General features: G+C 45.1%; 1 long non-coding RNA gene across 1 annotated transcript; it reads right to left on the bottom strand.

Annotated features, from left to right (window-relative positions):
- Positions 1–16,916: 16,916 nt before the first annotated feature.
- LOC115102008 (uncharacterized) lies at positions 16,917–23,065 on the bottom strand. Its single transcript, XR_003859391.2, has 3 exons — positions 22,956–23,065; positions 18,800–19,555; positions 16,917–17,114 (listed from the first exon to the last, which is right to left on the bottom strand). It is a non-coding gene; the product is annotated as an uncharacterized LOC115102008 (long non-coding RNA).
- Positions 23,066–23,926: the final 861 nt, after the last annotated feature.

Here is a 23,926-nt window from a genome sequence, read left to right as displayed (position 1 = left end):
TCTGCTATTCCTAATGGAAAAACATGTATGTACTAGCATTATTAAGTTTGTGTGCAGTGGGTTGATAGCGTACTTGGTGACCTACCTTTAAACAGAGTGATCACTGTGACAGTGTCATGTGACAGTGTAGCTTTTCCCTGCTACCCATGGCTCTGTGGTCTCCAGCTCAAAGTAAGGTTTAGAGGGAGGAACTGAGGGGAGAACAGAGGACTGGTATCTATCTAAGTGGTTCTGGGTCACCTTAAGACATATACAGTACAGACTTTGGCTTTGACCAGAATTGTTGATTCTGTTTACAGATCACAGAAAAATAAGCTTTTGGTAATTAATGCATTCAAAACATTTGAGATCCTTAGATATTGAAGAAAGACAGTTGTACCAAGCTAATAAGGCAGGTTCTGTTATATTCCTGGAGAATCAGTGGGGCCATATCATTAGTGTGGTGTACAGTAGATAAGACTGGGATCTGCATACAGAGATGAGTTGGTGATGAAAGGAGACAGATGATAATCTGTGTTAGCGCCAAACAGTTCTCCTCTCAGATCACCCCCCCAGCTGAATACGTGCTTACACAGCAGATCAAAGCACTACCCACTCCTTTTCTCTTCCCCCCTCTCTTTCATTTATTTCGGACCATGCAGGGAATTCAGAGAAAGAACATTTTTGTTGAAGAGAGTGGAAGTTATTTGGACGGGAATTCAGAGGGAAACTGTCACCAGATGTGCTAATCAACAAACAGGCTTCAGCACAACTGTCATTTACTCTGGACACATGACCATCTACTCCACAACAAACTGTCACAGAATAGGGTAAAGGAGTAGAAAGAAAGAGGGAAATGGAACGAGGAGAGGAAAGATATATTTCTGTGAGTGTGTGAGAGCCAGCATAGCACACAAGACACAAAGGTCATTGCTACTTTTCAACATATATCAACTGACAGCATGGTTTAGTGAGAGGGATATAGAGAAGAAGAGAGAGGATGATGAGAGAGAGAGAGAGAGAGAAGACAAAGAAAGAATGAAAGAAAGAAAGAGAAAAATAGAAAGAAAGAAAGAAAGAAAGAAAGAAAGAAAGAAAGAAAGAAAGAAAGAAAGAAAGAAAGACAAACAAGCAGCTATCGTTTGTTTATCATGCGAGTCACCCAGGGGAAGAGCTATATGTTTCATCAAGGGGTAATTCCGTCATCCGCTGCTGAATGCTGACATAAATCCAATGGTTATGGCTGGATAAACAGAACACGAGCTAGTCAGCCAGTCAGTCAGTCAGTCAGTCAGTCAGTCAGCCAGCCAGATAGTTTCTCTGCTCTCCTCCAAATCTGGGTAATTTACCTAGTGCCACTGGGTGGAGCTGTTGCTGTGTGCAGTAGAGTAGTCCTATTGGCTTCAGCCCTGCTATTGAGACAGATGAGATCTGGCTGCAGCTTCAAACTGATTTAAAGGAAGCAATTGGATCTGTGTGGACTGTGATGGGTTACCCGGAGCACTGCAGAGGCGAGCACTGAAATAATGAGATTCATTTGTTTGTGTGTTTTTTCCTCTCCCTCACCAGTCTCCACTCCCCGGGATGCTTGGCCGATGACTGGGCCATGTGTCTATTGACAGGCCCCTGCACGCTCAATCTACTCAAGCCCACATGATTCACACGGCTGCATCACTTGTTGTGCTCCAGGAGAGCCTCGCCACCTAACAAATCTCCTAAAATAAGAATAATGATGTTCGCAAACGAGCTGGGCAGGTATGTCATTTATTCTCTCTCGCTCCCTCTCCCTCTCAATCTCATGCTCGCCTCCTCTTCCTATCTCTCACTCACTCCATCATCCCCTATCCCTTTCTTCCCCCAGCCCTAGCCAACCACCTTCCTCCCTCCCTCTCTTTCTCTATCACTGCGGTTTAATCTGCAGAGGGAGGTGCAGTATGGTGGAGGGTGTGTTGTAGCTTGTGTTGAGAATGAGAGCCCCGTATCCACCACAGCCACTCAGGTGGACCATGTGACCCCAATGAGCCCCACCTGAGTTCCCCCTACTACCTCCCAAAACACACACATACACCCCCCCTCCCCCCTCCCCACACACACACAAATGCATTTTCACATGTGCACAAACATGCACAGTCATGCATAAACACACACACACTCATGTGCACACACACACACACAAACACACCCATGCACTCTCAACGCAGACAAACACGCAGACATGCTGCTGCCATGAAGGCGAGAGACAACGAGCCGCAAAATTCGATTCATTAGACAAATACAGACGGATGGATGGATGAGGCAGATAAGAAGCAGATTAGCGCAGACACACATCGATAAGCACATACACACACATGAATACAGACAGACAGCAGACAGACAGACAGACAGACAGACAGGCAGACAGACAGACAGACAGACAGACAGACAGACAGTCTAACACATTTGCACACACAGACCCTGACTGAATCCCCCTGATCTTTCTTGATTCAGGTAGCTGTATGTCTCTAACACAGCAGGTGGTCACCATACAGTAACTTCATAGACAACACAAAGCTCCTCTGATCTGTTTGAATAAAACATCTGATCAACGGGAAACAGATAAACAAGAAGAGAGTTTAGAGAGCCTACGTTTACATCAGTGTCATTGTTGACGGTCTCACACACACACACACACACACGAAAACACAGACACAGATGGACTCCTGTGTGAACACACGCATGTGAAGAGTTTAATTTCCAAAATGCTATATTATCCACAGACTTTTCATATTTGTGTTTTTTAACCATAAATGATTGACATTTGTACATTATTAATTGTTGTTTTTTTGCAAAACTCTATTTAACCATTGTTTAGCTGGAATGGAATGTTCGTAACCTGTATATTTGACTCTGATATGTGGTAGTCTCACCTAGTTATCTTTAAGCTAGATGCACTCACTATAAGTTGCTCTGGATAAGACGATCTGCTAAATGAGTTAAAAGGCTAACTTTATTGTTTTACATACAGTACATTTAAATGTACTTATTTGATACATTTGGCTGTGTAAAACCTAGCAGTACTACTTATTTCATACATTTGGCTGTGTAAAACCTAGCAGTACTACTTATTTCTATGAGAGTGAGGCGGATATACAGCATTTTGCCTCCAAAAACATGATTATTTGTCTCTCTGAAATTAAACGATCAAATTATATATTGAAACAAATACATGTCTGTCATTGAACAACCCCATGCCATGATTAGATAAACACACCCATCTATTTCCTAATTTCTTAAAACAATTAAAGCTCAATTAGAAACATTTTTGAAAATGGATATATAGCGTTTCGGGAATGATCAAACCAGACATGCATGAGGTTGAAAGCCATTGAAGTGGTCCCCCCCTTCATCCTCCCTGATTCCTCATCCCTCTCCTCCTCTCCTCTGTGCTGAACAGGAAGCTAAGCAGGTGTCCAGGACAGAAATAGGCCTCAGTCAGTTCTTCTCCCCCTCATCTCTTAGCCACATTACATAAGAAATAACATCTTACTCAACAACCCATCCCCTGTCACAAAGACACAGCATCTTCCCTGTGAGTGAGAACTGGATACTAGAGATAGACAACACAACAGAACACTCACTAACTTTTTGACCTGGCCTTGAATGCCACATATTGGACATTATTGAGTAATAACTCATAAAATCCTTCTCATATCCGCAGCACACCACATACCTAGCTAAGGCTCATTTTTTTATCCACAGCCTTGGGCAGCTAGTACCTGTTTGCTCACTGTGCTGAAAAAGAGGTCCTATTTCACAGGCAAATAGAACAAAGATATACCCATTGAACAAAGTCACTCTGCCTTCTATTCTGCTTGTGTAAATGCCCCCGTTTATGACTTGCTGCATTATTCATAAAGAAGTGCCATAACATGAAGGCTCATTGTACAGTACATTCTTTGTGTGCTGAACTCGTTAGCAAACTGCAAAAACCTTACCACCGTACTGTCGTACCGTCGTACTCTAACTGTTGTCTCTAACTCCCGACCAACACTGATAACAAGCTTAAACACCCTCCTTTCCCCCAATCCCCGTCTACTCCCACAGAAATACCTAACTGCAGCTTAACTGCATGAGTAACGTATTCTTAAAAACAGGGAAACATCACACAAAAACATTTAGAGTATTATTTGCAGGATCCGGATATACAGGCAGGCCTGTGCTTAGAGAGAGAGAGAGAGAGAGAGAGAGAGAGAGAGAGAGAGAGAGTGAGAGAGAGAGGGAGAGAGGGAGAGAGAGAGAGAGGGGGGAGATAACGGGAAAGAGAGAGAGAGAGAGAGAGAGAGAGAGAGTGAGGGTTAGAGTGAGAGAGAGAGAGAGAGAGAGAGAGAGAGAGGAGGGGGTTAGAGTGAGAGAGAGAGAGAGAGAGAGAGAGAGAGAGAGTTAGAGAGAGAGAGAGAGGGGGGGATAACGGGAAAGAGAGAGAGAGAGAGAGAGAGAGAGTGAGGGTTAGAGTGAGAGAGAGAGAGAGAGAGGAGGGGGAGATAACGGGAAAGAGAGAGAGAGAGAGAGAGAGTGAGAGAGAGAGAGAGAGAGAGAGAGAGAGAGAGGGGGAGAAAATGGAAAGAGGGACTTGTTAATTAATAGGATTATATGGTAACGCTAATGGTTTCAAACAAAAGACAGTGGATGTGTCAGGTGTTCTGGTATACTGACGGGCGGGGGCCGGGGGTATAAATTTCGGCGGGAGGACGCGGGGGTGGTGGAGAGGTTGTTATTGTCATGGATTACTTGCTGCCACTTGATCTGCCTATTGCCGTAATCCCCTATCTGAACTCGGCAGGAAGGGAAAAACACAGGAATTACGTCGCCCCTGATAGAAATGTCTCGAAAATGTCTCTTTGTTGGCCCGCTGAGAGGACTTATTGACGTTTGTGTGCCTCCCTCTCGGCTGTTCGCTACCTGTGGTGATCCGTCTTGAATTAGCTGGTGATGATACCCACAACCCACCACTCCGACTAGAGAGCAATGCTGGCTTTTCTTTTGGTTTTACATGATCTTTCGTTCGCTTTCTCTCTCTCTCTGCATCTCTACCTCTGTCTCTCTCTTAAAGGAGATAGTGCGATAGTGTTTTGGTTGGCTGACTGGTGAAGTCTGTCTATGTTATCATGGGAGCTGTGGTAGTCTGGAGGAACTCTTAACTCATTGGAAGGCTGTCAAGCTGTGTTACTCATTTCACTCATAGGTTGTACAGTATTGGCTTTGGTTCTAACCCAGTATTACAAGTACAATAACACATCTGATTCAACTCATCAACTAATATTAAAGCCTGTGATTAGTTGAAGCAAGTTTTTTAGTGTTGTGCTGGAATAAACATCTGCACACCTCTGGGTCCAGGACCAGGACTGATGACCACTGCTGTTACAGGATTTAGATTAGTCTGTGGCCTCAGGCTAATCTGTCTGTCTGTCTGTCTGTCTGTCTGTCTGTCTGTCTGTCTGTCTGTCTGTCTGTCTGTCTGTCTGTCTGTCTGTCTGTCTGTCTGTCTGTTTGTCTGTCTGTCTGTCTGTCTGTCTGTCTGTCTGTCTGTCTGTCTGTCTGTCTGTCTGTCTGTCTGTCTGCCTGTCTGTCTGTCTGTCTGTCTGTCTGATTGTATCAATACATCTATCTGTCATGGAATCAGGTGGAAAACATTCAGGGAAAATATGCAGGGATAGCAGCTGGGAAGTGTGGGAGCATTAGGATCTACGCATGTTGGACAGACAGAAGAGTTGAAGGTCTCCTCCAGACAAACTACTACACTACAATCTCCTGATCTGAGCCCTCTGATCTGGGTCTGGTGCCTCATAGGTATCTGTGTGGATAGCCTTGTACACACACACACACACACACACACACACACACACACACACACACACACACACACACACACACACACACACACACACACACACACACACACACACACACACACACACACACACACACACACACAACAACAACAACAACACACTTCACGTCACTGCAGTGATAAATGTGGGACTGAGTCCTGCTGTATCTGCAGGTGTATAAAGATGGAGCTGACTGGAACAGGGGGAAGTGTAGAGAGAGCTGGGGTTCACTCCCCCCTCCTTCATTTCTCTCTCAGTCTCTCCTATTGATGTCAGAAAAATATGCTCCCTTCCCAGGAGAGCGAGAGAGGCAGCGAGAGTCACCAAGGCAACGCCCCCCCACCCCAGCACCCCGGTATACACACTCCATGGCCCCCAAAAAGAAAGAGCAAAAGAGCGAGAGATGAATGGAGAAGGGGGAAATGAATACACCGTAGCAGCAGAAGAAAGGCTCTTTCAGAGTCGCCGTTCTCTCCACATATGGCATAGCTCCCAAAAGCAAGGAGGCCGAGCAAGCCAGCGCCGAGAGAGTGAGAGAGAGAGAGAGGAGAGAGGAGAGAGGACAGAGGACAGTGGACAGAGGAGAGAGGAGAGAGGAGAGAGAAGAGATGAGAGAGGAGAGAGAAGAGAGGAGAGAGGAGAGAGAAGCGAGGAGAGAGGAGAGAGAGAGAACGAGAGAGATAGGAGAGAGAGGAGAGAGAAAGAGGAGAAGGAGAGAGGAGAAAGAGAGTATGCTGTTCATCATAAAGTGACAACAGGCGGCCTGGTGTACTCACACAATTACATCCATTCCTTCCCACGTCTGTGTGGAAACTTTTCATTCACTCCCATTCTATTATGATTTACTTCTCCAGGAGCTACTGACACGGAGCACCACGGGTGGCTGTTACGGACGGAGGCTCACACACTGCTTGTAGTGTGTTTGTGTCTGCTTGCGTGTGTGTGTGTGTGTGTGCGTGGCCCATAGAATCTAAAACATATCTCAATTGTCATATTTCTCTATTGTGTGCGACAAGGCCATAGTCTTAGATATGTCCTGTAGTTCATGGTCATAGGAGGAGTGGATGGACTGTGCACCTGTTGGGTTGGGGTTACTGTATTCGCCGTGCTGTCTGCCTCTCTGGACTCTGCAAACATTTAGCATTTTACAAATGAGACTGTCCTCTGTCATGGAGAATGAGCGGTGTCCTGATACAGCAACTGAGCCAGGCAACATCGTGCATCAGCTCAGATTATTATGGATATGTCCAAAGAATTTTCCATTTAAAAAAAGTACAATTAAGAAAATACAGCTAGTTTGCTGTCATTTCAACTGCAGAGATTGAGGTGATTTTGTTTTCTGCCGATGGCGAGCTAACAAAAGACAAGAACGTTAGCCAGGCTGAATGGAAAACATCATTCGACTGCATAGCAGTGATGGGAAAATATTTCCTTTGGTGGAAGGATGAAATAGTATGAATTGTATGAATTTGTCTCTCATTATTTTAATATGTTGATTAGCAGTTTATTAAAGCAATAAGGAACCTTCTGGGGTTTGTAGTGTATGGCAAATATACCTCGGCTAAGGGGTGTATCTACTCCGCTTTCATAGTGCCTAAGAACAGCCCTTATCAGTGGTATACTGGCCATATACAGTACCACACCACTTCAGGCCTTATTGCTTAAATATCCAAGAAGTAACAAAAATGACCACTATGTTATTGTACTCTGTTTATGTACGAATAAAAGTAAGAAATTAGTTTAATCGCGATCATTTTGAGCCCAAAATAAGCCTAAACAGCAGACTCAAGTTGCATAGCAACACATAACACATTATATCATGGACAAGGACCAAGAGGTCCAGCGTGTGGCTGAGCTCCTGAAGATTTTCATACGTACATTATTGTCATGCTTTGTCTTGAATAATATGACCAACCACCCTGCACCAAGTTGAAGCCCTTCAAAAAGAGGAGAGAGAGAGTGGTATTGACTACCGACCGCTGTGAGAGAGCTTGGTTTCCACACATACAGAGGAGGATCTTAGTACCAGATCCACACTGGAATTCCATCTGTTTATAACACCAGGGGCTTTAGTCCAATTCATTCAATATTTTCTTTAGCATCGTGTACCCGAATTCGGGGACATTTTTGCTTGCAACTTGATCTCATGCCCTATTGATTTACCATTAGGCTACATAGGGTTAGAAAGTAGCAGACACACACTAACCAACGAAGAGGGATAGCTGTGTGGTGTAAGAAGTCTGACTCCAGATCTGTCATGTTGTTTGTACATGTGTGTATTGAGTCTGTTATCTGCCCCAACAACTGAACGACTTGATTAGTGTAGTGTTAGCTAGCTACATAGTTGTCTTTGCTGTCTTCGTATCCAAGATAATTGTGTAGTTTAGAGTGTGTAGTCTTAGAGTGATTATCTTAATTTACCGAGGTTAGCTAGCCAGCTATTTGTCGTCCTTAACGTAGGAGTCACTCCTAGCTAGCCAACAGCTAGCCAACGTCTACTGAATAGAACTTTCGCATTCCGGTCGCATTACGCTTCGCTCCACAGGTAGTATCACATTTTCATTTAATTTCATTACAGTCCCAACGGTGTGATTTGTTTGATGGTAGCTAGCTACATAGCTAGCTACATAGCCGTCTTTGTTTCAAAGATAATTGTGTAGTCTAGAGCGATTTTCTAGGTTAGCTAGCCAGCTATTGTCGTTCTTTTAACGCAACGTAACGTAATTAACACTGCTAGCTAGCCAGCTAGCCCCCGAATAGCAGCATTGTAGAAACTTTACACTCAACGGAACGACTTGATTAGTGTAGTGTCAACAACGCAGCCACTGCCAGCTAGCCTACAAAGTCAACAACGCAGCCACTGCCAGCTAGCCTACCTCAGCAGTACTGTATCATTTTAATCATTTTAGTCAATTAGATTCTTGCTACGTAAGCTTAACTTTCTGAACATTCGAGACGTGTAGTCCACTTGTCATTCCAATCTCCTTTGCATTAGCGTAGCCTCTTCTCTAGCCTGTCAACTATGTGTCTGTCTATCCCTGTTCTCTCCTCTCTGCACAGACCATACAAACGCTCCACACCGCGTGGCGCGGCCACCCTAATCTGGTGGTCCCAGCGCGCACGACCCACGTGGAGTTCCAGGTCTCCAGTAGCCTCTGGAACTGCCGATCTGCGGCCAACAAGGCAGAGTTCATCTCAGCCTATGCCTCCCCTCCAGTCCCTCGACTTCTTGGCACTGACGGAAACATGGATCACCACAGACAACACCGCTACTCCTACTGCTCTCTCTTCGTCCGCCCACGTGTTCTCGCACACCCGAGAGCTTCTGGTCAGCGGGGTGGTGGCACCGGGATCCTCATCTCTCCCAAGTGGTCATTCTCTCTTTCTCCCCTTACCCATCTGTCTATCGCCTCCTTTGAATTCCATGCTGTCACAGTTACCAGCCCTTTCAAGCTTAACATCCTTATCATTTATCGCCCTCCAGGTTCCCTCGGAGAGTTCATCAATGAGCTTGATGCCTTGATAAGCTCCTTTCCTGAGGACGGCTCACCTCTCACAGTTCTGGGCGACTTTAACCTCCCCACGTCTACCTTTGACTCATTCCTCTCTGCCTCCTTCTTTCCACTCCTCTCCTCTTTTGACCTCACCCTCTCACCTCCCCCTACTCACAAGGCAGGCAATACGCTCGACCTCATCTTTACTAGATGCTGTTCTTCCACTAACCTCATTGCAACTCCCCTCCAAGTCTCCGACCACTACCTTGTATCCTTTTCCCTCTCGCTCTCATCCAACACTTCCCACACTGCCCCTACTCGGATGGTATCGCGCCGTCCCAACCTTCGCTCTCTCTCCCCCGCTACTCTCTCCTCTTCCATCCTATCATCTCTTCCCTCTGCTCAAACCTTCTCCAACCTATCTCCTGATTCTGCCTCCTCAACCCTCCTCTCCTCCCTTTCTGCATCCTTTGACTCTCTATGTCCCCTATCCTCCAGGCCGGCTCGGTCCTCCCCTCCCGCTCCGTGGCTCGACGACTCATTGCGAGCTCACAGAACAGGGCTGCGGGCAGCCGAGCGGAAATGGAGGAAAACTCGCCTCCCTGCGGACCTGGCATCCTTTCACTCCCTCCTCTCTACATTTTCCTCCTCTGTCTCTGCTGCTAAAGCCACTTTCTACCACTCTAAATTCCAAGCATCTGCCTCTAACCCTAGGAAGCTCTTTGCCACCTTCTCCTCCCTCCTGAATCCTCCTCCCCCTCCCCCCCCCCCTCCTCCCTCTCTGCAGATGACTTCGTCAACCATTTTGAAAAGAAGGTCGACGACATCCGATCCTCGTGTCAAACGACACCGCTGGTTCTGCTCACATTGCCCTACCCTGTGCTCTGACCTCTTTCTCCCCTCTCTCTCCAGATGACATCTCGCGTCTTGTGACGGCCGGCCGCCCAACAACCTGCCCGCTTGACCCTATCCCCTCCTCTCTTCTCCAGACCATTTCCGGTGACCTTCTCCCTTACCTCACCTCGCTCATCAACTCATCCCTGACCGCTGGCTACGTCCCTCCCGTCTTCAAGAGAGCGAGAGTTGCACCCCTTCTGAAAAAACCTACACTCGATCCCTCCGATGTCAACAACTACAGACCAGTATCCCTTCTTTCTTTTCTCTCCAAAACTCTTGAACGTGCCGTCCTTGGCCAGCTCTCCCGCTATCTCTCTCAGAATGACCTTCTTGATCCAAATCAGTCAGGTTTCAAGACTAGTCATTCAACTGAGACTGCTCTTCTCTGTATCACGGAGGCACTCCGCACTGTTAAAGATAACTCTCTCTCCTCTGCTCTCATCCTTCTAGACCTATCGGCTGCCTTCGATACTGTGAACCATCAGATCCTCCTCTCCACCCTCTCCGAGTTGGGCATCTCCGGCGCGGCCCATGCTTGGATTGCGATCTACCTGACAGGTCGCTCCTACCAGGTGGCGTGGCGAGAATCTGTCTCCTCACCACGCGCTCTCACCACTGGTGTCCCCCAGGGCTCTGTTCTAGGCCCTCTCCTATTCTCGCTATACACCAAGTCACTTGGCTCTGTCATAACCTCACATGGTCTCTCCTATCATTGCTATGCAGACGACACACAATTAATCTTCTCCTTTCCCCCCCTCTGATGACCAGGTGGCGAATCGCATCTCTGCATGTCTGGCAGACATATCAGTGTGGATGACGGATCACCACCTCAAGCTGAACCTCGGCAAGACGGAGCTGCTCTTCCTCCCGGGGAAGGACTGCCCGTTCCATGATCTCGCCATCACGGTTGACACCTCCATCGTGTCCTCCTCCCAGAGCGCTAAGAACCTTGGCGTGATCCTGGACAACACCCTGTCGTTCTCAACTAACATCAAGGCGGTGGCCCGTTCCTGTAGGTTCATGTTCTACAACATCCGCAGAGTACGACCCTGCCTCACACAGGAAGCGGCGCAGGTCCTAATCCAGGCACTTGTCATCTCCCGTCTGGATTACTGCAACTCGCTGTTGGCTGGGCTCCATGCCTGTGCCATTAAACCCCTACAACTCATCCAGAACGCCGCAGCCCGTCTGGTGTTCAACCTTCCCAAGTTCTCTCACGTCACCCCGCTCCTCCGCTCTCTCCACTGGCTTCCAGTTGAAGCTCGCATCCGCTACAAGACCATGGTGCTTGCCTACGGAGCTGTGAGGGGAACGGCACCTCAGTACCTCCAGGCTCTGATCAGGCCCTACACCCAAACAAGGGCACTGCGTTCATCCACCTCTGGCCTGCTCGCCTCCCTACCACTGAGGAAGTACAGTTCCCGCTCAGCCCAGTCAAAACTGTTCGCTGCTCTGGCCCCCCAATGGTGGAACAAACTCCCTCATGACGCCAGGACAGCGGAGTCAATCACCACCTTCCGGAGACACCTGAAACCCCACCTCTTTAAGGAATACCTAGGATAGGATAAAGTAATCCTTCTCACCCCCCGCCTTAAAAGACTTAGATGCACTATTGTAAAGTGGCTGTTCCACTGGATGTCATAAGGTGAAAGCACCAATTTGTAAGTCGCTCTGGATAAGAGCGTCTGCTAAATGACTTAAATGTAAATGTAAATGATTGAGGAGGACAGAAAAGTGTTGATAGTGTTGATAGTGTTTCACCATCCACGGGTTAATATGTTGACTGATGTCATAAAACGTGTGTATTATAGGATGTTTAGGGTCTGGGAGGCTTTTTCCTGCTCTGTGTCGCTCTCTGACTCACAGTGTACTAACATGTATAAAATAGCATCTTGGTGTGACAACCTCCCAGTCCTAAAAAAGGACTCATCATCAAAGTTGGCAAGATAATTAATACCAACCAGCAGCAATTTTCACATCTATGCTATCATACAGCGGAGAGGGAAGACTTCATTTTCCTCTTTCCTGAAATTACTCACCACAAATGCCGCAATCAACTTGCCAAGTGTGTGTGTGTGTGTGTGTGTGTGTGTGAGAGAGTGTGATAGGTCTTTCAGCGCCAACAGACATCACTGATGGTGACAATCATTGAGTGGTGTCAAGTGTTGACGCTTGTGTTTTTGTTTCTATAGTATTTAAGTATGTGTTTGGCACAAGCATATATCTGTCTCTTTGTTTGTGTGAATATGTGTATGTGTGTATGCATAAGTGTGTGAGTGCAAATGTAGGTGTCTGTGTGTTCATCAGTCTGTGTGTGTGGTTGTTGTTCTTTTATCCATTGACCCAGTTTCAGTGGAGAGCAGAGCAGAGCGTGTGTGTGTGCGTGTGCACGTGCGTGTGAGTGTGTGTGTGTGTGTTCGTGCCAGTCTGCCTATCAGTGTCTGTGAATATGTGTGCATCTGAATGTCTGTCGGCTCACGTGTGCCAGTCTGCTAGTGTTCTGTGTCTCACGACAGCCATGGCACCGTGGAATAGCACCATGTGGCTCGGTGCTGGTTGATCATGAGCAGATGCCATGCTCTTATTTAGGATTGCCTTCTAATTGGCGATTACTTTTTATACACGCCATGTGCGGATCCTGCTACATTATTTTATCCTTCTCTCTCTCTCTCTCTCTCTCTCTCTCTCTCTCTCTCTCTCTCTCTCTCTCTCTAAGCACAGGCCTGCCTGTATATCCGGATCCTGCAAATAATACTCTAAATGTTTTTGTTTGATGTTTCCCTATTTTTAAGAATACGTTACTCATGCAGTTAAGCTGCAGTTAGGTATTTCTGTGGGAGTAGACGGGGATTGGGGGAAAGGAGGGTGTTTAAGCTTGTTATCAGTGTTGGTTGGGAGTTAGAGACAACAGTTAGAGTACGACGGTCTCTCTCTCTCTCTCTCTCTCTATTTAAATTTAAGGGGCTTTATTGGCATGGGAAACACACAGTTTGGACGTACCTACTCATTCAAGGGTTTATCTTTATTTTTTATTTTGTAGAATAATTTCTACATTGTAGAATGATAGCGAAGACATCAAAACTATGAAATTACACATGTGGAATCATGTAGTAACCAGAAAAATGTTAAACAAATCAAAATACATTTTATATTTGAGATTCTTCTAAGGAGCCACCCTTTGCCTTGATGACAGCTTCACACACTCTTGGCATTCTCTCAACCAGCTTCATGAGGTAGTCACCTGGAATGCATTTCAATTAACAGGTGTGACTTGTTAAAAGTTAATTTGTGGAATTTCTTTCCTTCTTAGTATGTTTGAGCCAATCAATTGTGTTGTGACTAGGTAGGGTTGGTATACAGAAGATAGCCCTATTTGGTAAAATACCAAGTCCATATTATGGCCAGAACAGCTCAAATAAGCAAAGAGAAACAACAGTCCGTCATTACTTGAATACATGAAGGTCAGTCAATCCGGAAAATGTCAAGAACTTTGAATGTTTCTTCAAGTGCAATCCAAAAACTATCAAGCGCTATGATGAAACTGGCTCTCATGAAAACCACCACAGGAAAGGAAGACCCAGAGTTACCTCTGCTCCAGACAATAAGTTCATTAGAGTTTCCAGCCTCAAAAATTGCAGCCCAAATAACTGATTCACAGAGATCAAGTAACAGACACATGTCAACATCAACTGTTCAGAGGAGACTACGTGAATCAGGCTTTCAAGGTCAAATTGCTGCAAAGAAAGCACTAACCACTAACCAATAATAAGGAGACTTGCTTGGGCCAAAAAACAAGAGCAATGGACAATAGACCAGTGGAAATCTGTTGTTTGGTCTGATTTTTTGGTTGAGAATTTTGGTTCCAACCGCCGTGTCTTTGTGAGATGCAGAATAGGTGAACAGATGATCTCCGCATGTGTAGATCCCACCATGAAGCTTGGAGGTGGTGTGATGGTGTGGGGATGCTTTGCTCGTGACACTGTCAGTAATTTATTTAGAATACAAGGCACACTAAAGCGGCATGGCTACCACAGCATTCTGGAACGATACGTCATTCCATCTGGTTTGGACTTAGTAGGACAATCATTCGTTTTTCAACAGGACAATGACCCAACACACCTCCAGGCTGTTTAAGGGCTATTTGACAAAGAAGAAGAGTGATGGAGTGCTGCATCAGATGACCTGGCCTCCAAAATCACCCAACGTCAACCCAATAAAGATGGTTTGGGATGAGTTGGATCGCAGAGTAAAGGAAAAGCAGCCAACAATTGCTGAGCATATGTGGGAACTCCTTCAAGACTGTTGGAAAAGCATTCCAGTTGAAGCTGGTTGAGAGAATGCCAAGATTGCCATCATCAAGCTGTCATCAAGGCAAAGGGTGCCTACTTTGAAGAATCCCAAATTCAAAGTAAATTTTGATTTCTTGAACACTTTTTTGGTTACTTCATGATTCCATATGTGTTAATGTCATATTTTTGATGTCTTCACTATTATAATAATACAAATAAAGAAAAACCCTTGAATGAGTAGGTGTGTCCAAACTTTTGACTGGTACTGTATGTTTACATTGCCAAAGTGAGTGAAATAATAATAAACAACAGTGAAATAGACAATAAAAATAAACAGTAAACATTACACTCCTTCCAAAAGAATCAATATATTTCTTCGCTGGTTGCGCTTTTCTTGTGGCAACAGGTCACAAATCTTGATGCTTTGATTGCACACTGTGGTATTTCACTCAATAGATTTGGGAGTTTATCAAAATTGCATTTGTTTTCGAATTCTTTGTTGATCTGTGTAATCTGAGGGAAATATATGTCTCCAATATGGTCATACATTTGGCAGGAGGTTAGGAAGTGCAGCTCAGTTTCCACCTCATTTTGTGGGCAGTGTGCAGATAGCCTGTCTTCTCTTGAGAGCCAGGTCTGCCTTCGGGGGCCTTTCTCAATAGCAAAGCTATACTCACTGAGTCTGTACATAGTTAAAGGTTTCCTTAATTTTGGGTCGGTCACAGTGGTCAGGTATTCTGCCACTGTGTAATCTCTGTTTCGGGCCAAATAACATTCTAGTTTGCTTGTTTAAAAAAAAATGTATTTCCAATGTGTCAAGTAACTATCTTTTTGTTTTTTCTTGATTTGGTTGGTCTAAATGTGTTGCTGACATCTCTCTCTATCTCCATCACTTTCTCTCTCTCTTGCCTCTTTCATTTTCCCTTTATTCACTTCTGAGGGGGACAATGGCGGTACACGCGAGGCTATTTCACATTCACATAGTCTCTGTAGTCACAGATGGCCTCTGTTTAGGCGTCCTCTGCTAAGCCACTACCATCAGGTCCCCATGGTAACTTCATTTAGGCCTATCACTGTGTCCTCTATGCATATCAAGGCTAAACAGTGTAGGCTTACTGCTACTATGTCTGTCTTACAGCCAATGCAATTAAAGCTGACAGATGCACCGTTCACCCTCACAGCGAACAACCTGTCATTTGAAATATGTCACAGTAAAGAAAACCATCAAATTCACACACTTCTTAGAGCAACAACACAATGCTTGAACTCTTGGCCCTTTTGACCTGTTTGTGTGGCTTTTGTAGGCCTTCATTCTGCGACTGCATCTCTGTGCTCATAATGCAGACATATTCCTCATGTTCATCTTGTCCTATGGGTTGTTTACCACTCAATGTTTTAATTTTGTAGCTTGTATACTGCGTCTGCTCAAGCTGTAAAAGCACATTTTGTCTTGGGCTCCTACCCATGTGTGTTATCATTTTCTGCTTCCCTGTCATTATTTCTTACCCAATTTTGATATATTACTTTTTCCCACCCATTTCCCCCTACTATTAAAATGTCCCTACTTTGTATTCAACCCTAATGCAAACACCAACCCTACACCTAGCTACATGTCCACATCCTGGTTCATCTCTAACCATCAACCACAACCCTAACTCTAACCCTAGCTACATGTCCACATCCTGGTTCATCTCTAACCATCAACCACAACCCTAACTCTAACCCTAGCTACATGTCCACAGCCTGGTTCATCTATAATTATCAAGCACAACCCTATCTTCATGTCCACATCCTGGTTCATCTCTAACCATCAACCACAACCCTAACTCTAACCCTAGCTACATGTCCACATCCTGGTTCATCTCTAACCATCAACCACAACCCTAACTCTAACCCTAGCTACATGTCCACATCCTGGTTCATCTCTAACCATCAACCACAACCCTAACTCTAACCCTAGCTACATGTCCACATCCTGGTTCATCTCTAACCATCAACCACAACCCTAACTCTAACCCTAGCTATGTCCACATCCTGGTTCATCTCTAACCATCAACCACAACCCTAACTCTAACCCTAGCTACATGTCCACATCCTGGTTCATCTCTAACCATCAACCACAACCCTAACTCTAACCCTAGCTACATGTCCACAGCCTGGTTCATCTATAATTATCAAGCACAACCCTATCTTCATGTCCACAGCCTGGTTCATCTCTAACCATCAACCACAACCCTAACTTTAACCCTAGCTTCATGTCCACAGCCCGGCTCAACCCTGGCCATAACTCTAACCCTAGCTTTAAGTCCACATCCTGGTTCAGCTCTAACCATCAACCACAACCCTAACTCTAACTCTAACCCCAACCCTCCCTGGGCTCTCACCTCTCTTAGGGTCCCCCAACAGGCTGTAGTGAGGGAACCCCGGCAGACTCTGTTGTGGACCCAGAAGCAGGTCATCCTTCACCCACTGGACGGCCCCTGAGGGCCTCAGCACCTCACACCTCAGCATCACCGTAGTCCCCGCACGCACCGTCATGTTCTTGGGCTGGGTCCTGAACGCCTGCTGGGCCCCCAACTCCACCACACCTTAAGAAGAGAGGGAGGGAAAGGATGAAAGATGGTGAGAGGATGGAGAGGAAAGAGGGAAAGGAGGGAGGGATGGGTTAAGGGGATTGTAAAATGGATGGAGGGAGAGGAGGAGGGTGAAAGGATGGAGAGGAAGAAGGGAAAGTTAGGAAGGCAGGGGATGAGAGCTCAAATAAACATGGTAGTCGGGCCACCTTATTCATCACATCGTATGTTTTATTGATGGGAAATTGGAGCAGTTCGGCCCTACAAATGAGTCAATAATGTAATTACTACGAATTAAACCCCTCCTCGGTCCAAGAGATAATGAATGGAAAGGAAGAGAGGGCGAGGGGGGGGGGGGACCGAGCCCTCTTTCACCCATTGCTTTTTCTTCACTGTCGATGTCCCTTCGGCTAATTCCTACAGATGAGAGTAATGATATTTGGTTTAATGCCCTCGTTTGTCATACTGTATGTGGTGTGGGGGTGTCAGGAGGTAGGGGTGGGCAATCCCTCACTCCCTGTATAAAGTGAAACGCTCCGGTACACTGCACTGGTGGCTGGAAGGTAACCTTACTGCCACTCAGCCAGCCTGGTAGTGAGTGAGTGAGGTGGAGGCTAGAACAATGCGACCAGGATCACAAGGTAATGAGATTGTAGCTCTGCATGCAAAGTCCTATGCTAATTAGGGGCCCTAATATATAAGCATGCATCTTATTTTTAAACTATGCAGTGGAGAGGAGAGCAGCTATTTACACCGCCTAATTCTGGAAGGTTGTTTGAATCTTGACCCTCTTTGAGCCAATCACAAAGTTGTTTGCGAACTGCATGCTCGGCTGCGCCTCGGCAACGTGAGTGAGAGGGAAAACTCTCAGATCAAGGGGACATCAGTCACCTCACATCAAACGTGAAGGGCAAGATTGAGCATTATAGACGTCGCATATAAACAAACAGCCACAAAATCATATTTGCATATCAGTTAACATAAATGAATACACAACAATTTTGTGTACCAACGAGCAGTAAAAGGAAGTTGAAAGACAAACAGGAACAAAATGGATTCTTCTCTTCTTCTACTGCCACTGCCTAGAGAGGTGCATGGGGGATGGAAGTGGTGAGACAGGCAAACACCGTAGGCCATTGATTTCCTTTCCCGATCCAGGGTTTGGCGTCTATTTGAACTAGATAATGGCTTGGGATTATGCTATAGAGCTGATGCTGCCCACAAAACTCTATGGCCTTTCGCTGTTGCAACAAGTTAGAAGCAGATGCTAGCCATACTCTGGAGTATAAGCTGAACAACTGTAAAAAGCATCTGTAATAATTGCAGTTGAAGTTTTTAGTATAAAAACATTGGACAGGGTCAAAAGAAAGCAAGTAGAGGTCATGCGAAGATGATACCTGTCACCTGTTAACTTACTGTACACTGTCTCTCTGTTTTTCTCTGTGATGCTTTCAAAGGTAGGAGAGAGAGAATGTAAATGTAAAGCCATGCTATCAGACCTCATTAACTTGAAATAATTATGCCAGCAGTACAGTGGGATCTGTTCCATTAACAGATTTAGTTTGGATGATAAATATTGGTTGTGATTGTTAGATTTTATTTTGGAGGTGATTTACTGTATGTGTCAGTAAATGTGCTGTAACTGCATAATGATGCTATGAGCATTGTAACTGTATTTGTTTCACAGAGGAAAGGCTTACAAGTACTGTGTGATTTCCTGTTGATTGACGGCCACCATTTTCTAATATGATTTACAAAATAATCCGAACAGATTGTCGTTGTCTGAGGAGGTCCAGCAGCAGTAAACAGACGGTTGGAAAAACAACAACTTTGACAGCTTGGTGATTCGACAGTGTATTTTGAGAAAACGATTAGCCAGTCGTCACAGCATCCTTCTCTTCTGACAATGTGTTGTCGTTAAGCTGTCCTGTTTCTGCTCCCATTCAGTTGGTTTTGCTCTTCTGAGAACCAGCTGATCCATTGACAAGGCAGCGTAATGGGCTAGAATGGTAATGGCGAGGCCTTAGCGCAATGTCCAATTGTATCAATGTGATTGTCGATGAGTAACAATGCAATGCCAGAAGTGTGCAATGCAAGGTAAGTGAAGAGCAAAGGGTATTAGCGAGGAACAATTCCTGTGCTGCATACAATTATCAACAACACTACAACAGTCCACAGAAACCTTGATGCAAACTCATCCATTGAGTTGAACAGAGCTCTAGGTTATGCCTCTCATAAAGTCAATGAGAGCACAGTGCTATAGACTAGAGTAATGGTGTGTAACTTAACAGAAGACCTTGCTGAGTTCGAAAGGTGACAATAGGTCCTTTGTGGCTGTTTTTCTTTCCCCATTGCAGAGTGAGGAGAAGAAGAAGTGGACTTGGGAAGCATGTTGCTGATGACAAACCCATCTCAAACCTCAGGCTCCAATCGTTTAATCCAGGCCCTGCGGAATCCTGAAACGACAAATCACAGAGCAGACAGACAGTGAACTGTTTGTCAATGTTGGTGAAAGTTGAGTTAGTCAAGGCTTAGTTGACTCAATGTCAAGTTTTGAGTTACCGAGCACATACAAAGTATTCTCAAAGCCATAGCCACATATTGTGCTAGCTATTGTAGCTAGCTATGTTGGTGAAGACAGACTAACCTGGCTACTGATCATTGGATGACTCTTGCATGCACTAGTGAATTAACCCATCAACAGTTTTGAGTTAAATCCATGAGTAACACTATGTCTACGTCCATTACATTCTGTTCTAATCTAACTCTCCCCCTCTGCCTGTTTCTTTTGGAAAGGGATCCGATGTGCATTTTAAGTTAGTTTGCAATCAATCAATTTATCTGTCGCGGATGGAACAAATAATAGTGATTTACTTGATTGAAAACTAAACATTTTCTCATCTGAATAAACAAATTGAATTAAAAGCAACGGTTCTTTGAGGCATCTCCCCTCAGTCGATTAGTTGCACTCCAACAGGCTTTGATAAGAATTAGCTCACACTCAATTATTCCTGGCTCTCAGTGTATTTCAGAGCCCCCAACATGCACTTTAAACACACAAGGGCAATTTGCTCCCCCTTCACCACATTAGATGTCTGTTCTGAGCTCTCAAAAACTAATCTGCCCTCCCCCCGCCTCTCTCTCTCTCTCTCTCTCTCTCTCTTTCGCTCTCACACTTCCACTTTCTTTGTTTCACTCTCTCTCTCTCCCTCTTTCTTTCTCTCACTCTTTCTCTCTACCTCCCTTTCCTCCTTTCTAATAGACCCCTTAAAGGGGCAATCTGCAGTTGCTGTATGTATATACATTTTTGGGCTTACTGATATGTACCCAGAGACTCTTGAAGAATATATTCATTCAATATAACTTCACCTCATGAGCTTGGTTCAACTGTTGTATCCCCTCAGAAACCAAAATAGAAGCTTGTTTTACTCCAGTGTATGTAAACAACATCAATGTAAACTGATTTGTTTTAATTTCACCTGCTGATTTCCCCTTTAAAACACCATACGCATTTCAACCCCGACCAATGTTCATGAATTGATTTTCCTCATACATTATTTTCCATCCCAGTCTGCCCTTTGCCTTGCATCCAATATCTAAATACCAGAGAGAGTAAAGTGCTGGCTGGTTGGTTTCTATATGTGTAATGAAAGCTCCCCATGCCTTCCCTCTTCCATTGTGGGAGCGGGTGCTGTGACGGCAGAACTACAGAACTGCAGGGGCCCAACTTGGCTGAGAGGCAGAGAGGTCTGGATAGGTCTGGCTGAGTGTCAGAGAGGCAGAGAGGTCTGGTCTGGAGAGGAAGGCTACATGACTCAACATGTTTCTACCGGACATATTAATGAAAAGAGCTGCAGCCTACTGACTCTGACCTCCCGTCCCCTCCCCGCACTACCGCCACCACTGCTAACCCAAACACAGGGCTTAATTAATTGGGAAAATAGGTCCGTGCACAAAATGGAGGATTGGTTCATTCTCTAGTGTGTGTTTTTGTTTAGTTTCGTTGTCCTTGACAATGTTTATTTTGGGGTTGGGTCTGGGCTGTGTCTGTTGGATGGGCTCTGATAAACTCATGTTAGAATGAAAATGAATGCACAAAACAATCGCAGAAAACAATCATCCAAAAGATAAATAGTTAATGTTTTATTGTCACAAACACCAGATAGGTGCAGTGAAATGTGTTGACTTCCAGGGTCAGCTTTGGTAGGTTAAGTGCCTTGCTCAAGGGCACATCGGAAGATATTTGACCTTGTCGGCTCAGGTATTCAAACCAGAGACTTATTGGTTACTGGCCAAGCACTCTAATCACTAGGCTACCTGAGAAAACCATACACACGAGTATGCACACATGAACACATGCGCGCAAGCACACACACAAACACATATTCAAAATTCACAATATGAGACACAAACAACTAAAAAGCAGGCCTTCAGCCCTGGCTGCTAATCAAGTTTTTGTCCTTGCACAGATCTCTGTCATTATCCAGAACTACCTCAACAAGCTTCATAACACGCACGCATGCACACAGTATAATGGAATACATGAACAATTACATTCATTCAGTATCTACAGTGCCTTCAGAAAGTACTCACACTCCTTGAATTTTTCCACATTTACTCAAGTGCTATCAAACTAAGTAATTTATTTGTCTAGAAAAACCTTGTACTGTATAATATAATCTGTATTTCACTGACAACAATAGAGTTGTATGAGTCAGGATGAGATTGACCACCCAGGATAAGCGTTGTAACTTTCCTGTATAAGTCAGTAGATATTCTACCTTCACTGCTACTACAGTTTCTGACCTTGTCCCTCACTAGCTTTCCACAAATGCAAATGAAAAAGTTTGATTCGAAATTTGATTCGCTCTCGGAGACAAGACAGGCTTTCTCCCCTCCAGGGTATTGGAGAGAGCAGAGGCATCGAGCGTGACCCCGACAGGTAGATTTTTAATGGCTTCTTTCATAACATCATCAAACGACTCAATACACTCAATCCTGGACCAATTTGATGCGAAACCCCATGAAATCACTCAATGTGCAGAAAATGAAGCCTCAACCTCATGCAACCATGCAATTCAGATATGGTCCTACATCTTAATATCAGTCTCGCCCACACACCGCCAATCTCACCATTAACCTGTGGGCCCAATTACAGTGCCTCATAGGGGAGGTCTGTTGTGAACCCATTACCCCAGTGACACTCACCAGCAGAATCAGTTATAGGCCAAAGATGCAGATTAGGTTATCCACACGGCTAAATCGAATCCAAATCATTAATTGTGCATGAAAACATGGTGGTCCTCTGACAGTCTGATTAGCGTTGCCTGGGTGAGCTTGCCTGCTTGTCCAGATGCAAATAGACAGCGCAAACTTCAAGCCAAGTCAAGGACGGGCAGGTGGACGAGCCAGATTGCATCAGCCTTGTCCAGCAATTTACAGTGGCAGCTGAACAGCATGTCTCCGAGAAGCTCTTCTCACAATCCTGAGCAGAGTGTTTGTCTGCTTGGCTCGGTTTCTGTTTCTGCTCTGCAGAGTCGTCAACTTCGACTCAATGTGTCTCTCTCTCTGACTCCCTCACATGTCACTTGCCTCGAGAGAAAGTTAAACCTCTCAAAGTGATGGGAAGAGAGAAAAAAGAGAGACAGAAGGAGAGAAGACCTCCTTTCAAACCTCCACTGACTCATCCTTATCTGTCTCCTGAGAGCTCACAGAGAGACCGAGGTACAGAGAGAAAAAGAGAGCGATAGTGAGAGAGAGAAAGAGTAAGAGAGACAGTGCATCTCTCATAAAGAAGTCACTGTCTTTGAATATGCGTAGGGATTTGCATGAGAGAGAGAGAAGAGGTGTGCTTACCTGTTGAGCAACGTCGAGGCCCCGGAGCCACTCTCTATGTCTCGCCTGATCTCACGATGCCGCTTGGAACAAAAGTGTGCAGCGTGGATGAGAAAGAATGCCAATAGGACTCTCCCTCTCTCTGACTCCACATGTACTGTATTCTCCTCTTCATAGACAGGGAAAGACACAGGAGGAAGAGAGAGAGGAGTGTGTATGAGGGTTAGGGGGTAATCTTAAGGAAAAATAGATCACAAGAAACCAGCTGACAACAAAAAAGTGATGCCTCACTTTTTTTTTGCATTAGCTAAAGATAGGGAGTATATATGCTAGGGATAGGGAGTATATAGCATAGGGATAGGGAGTATATATGCTAGGGATAGGGAGTATATTGGCTAGGGATAGGGAGTATATAGGTTAGGGATAGGGAGAATATTGGCTAGGGATAGGGAGTATATTGGCTAGGGATAGGGAGTATATAGGTTAGGGACAGGGAGCATATAGGCTAGAGATAGGGAGTATATTGGCTAGGGATAGGGAGTATATAGGTTAGGGACAGGGAGCATATAGGCTAGAGATAGGGAGTATATTGGCTAGGGATAGGGAGTGTATAGGCTAGGGATAGGGAGTATATAGGCTAGGGATAGGGAGTGTATAGGCTAGGGATAGGGACTATATAGGCTAGGGATAGGAAGTATATAGGCTAGGGATAGGAAGTATATAGGCTAGGGATAGGAAGTATATAGGCTAGGGATAGGGAGTATATAGGCTAGGGATAGGAAGTATATAGGCTAGGGATAGGAAGTATATAGACTAGGGATAGGAAGTATATAGGCTAGGGATAGGGAGTATATAGGTTAGGGTTAGGAAGTATATAGGCTAGGGATAGGAAGTATATAGGCTAGGGATAGGAAGTATATAGGCTAGGGATAGGAAGTATATAGGCTAGGGATAGGGAGTATATAGGCTAGGGATAGGGAGTATATAGGCTA

The sequence above is a fragment of the Oncorhynchus nerka genome, linkage group LG3 (genome assembly GCF_034236695.1).
Source record: "Oncorhynchus nerka isolate Pitt River linkage group LG3, Oner_Uvic_2.0, whole genome shotgun sequence".
Classification (NCBI taxonomy): Eukaryota; Metazoa; Chordata; class Actinopteri; order Salmoniformes; family Salmonidae; genus Oncorhynchus; species Oncorhynchus nerka.
Note: the sequence above shows the minus strand (reverse complement) of the source record. Positions and strands in the feature narration are given on the sequence as shown.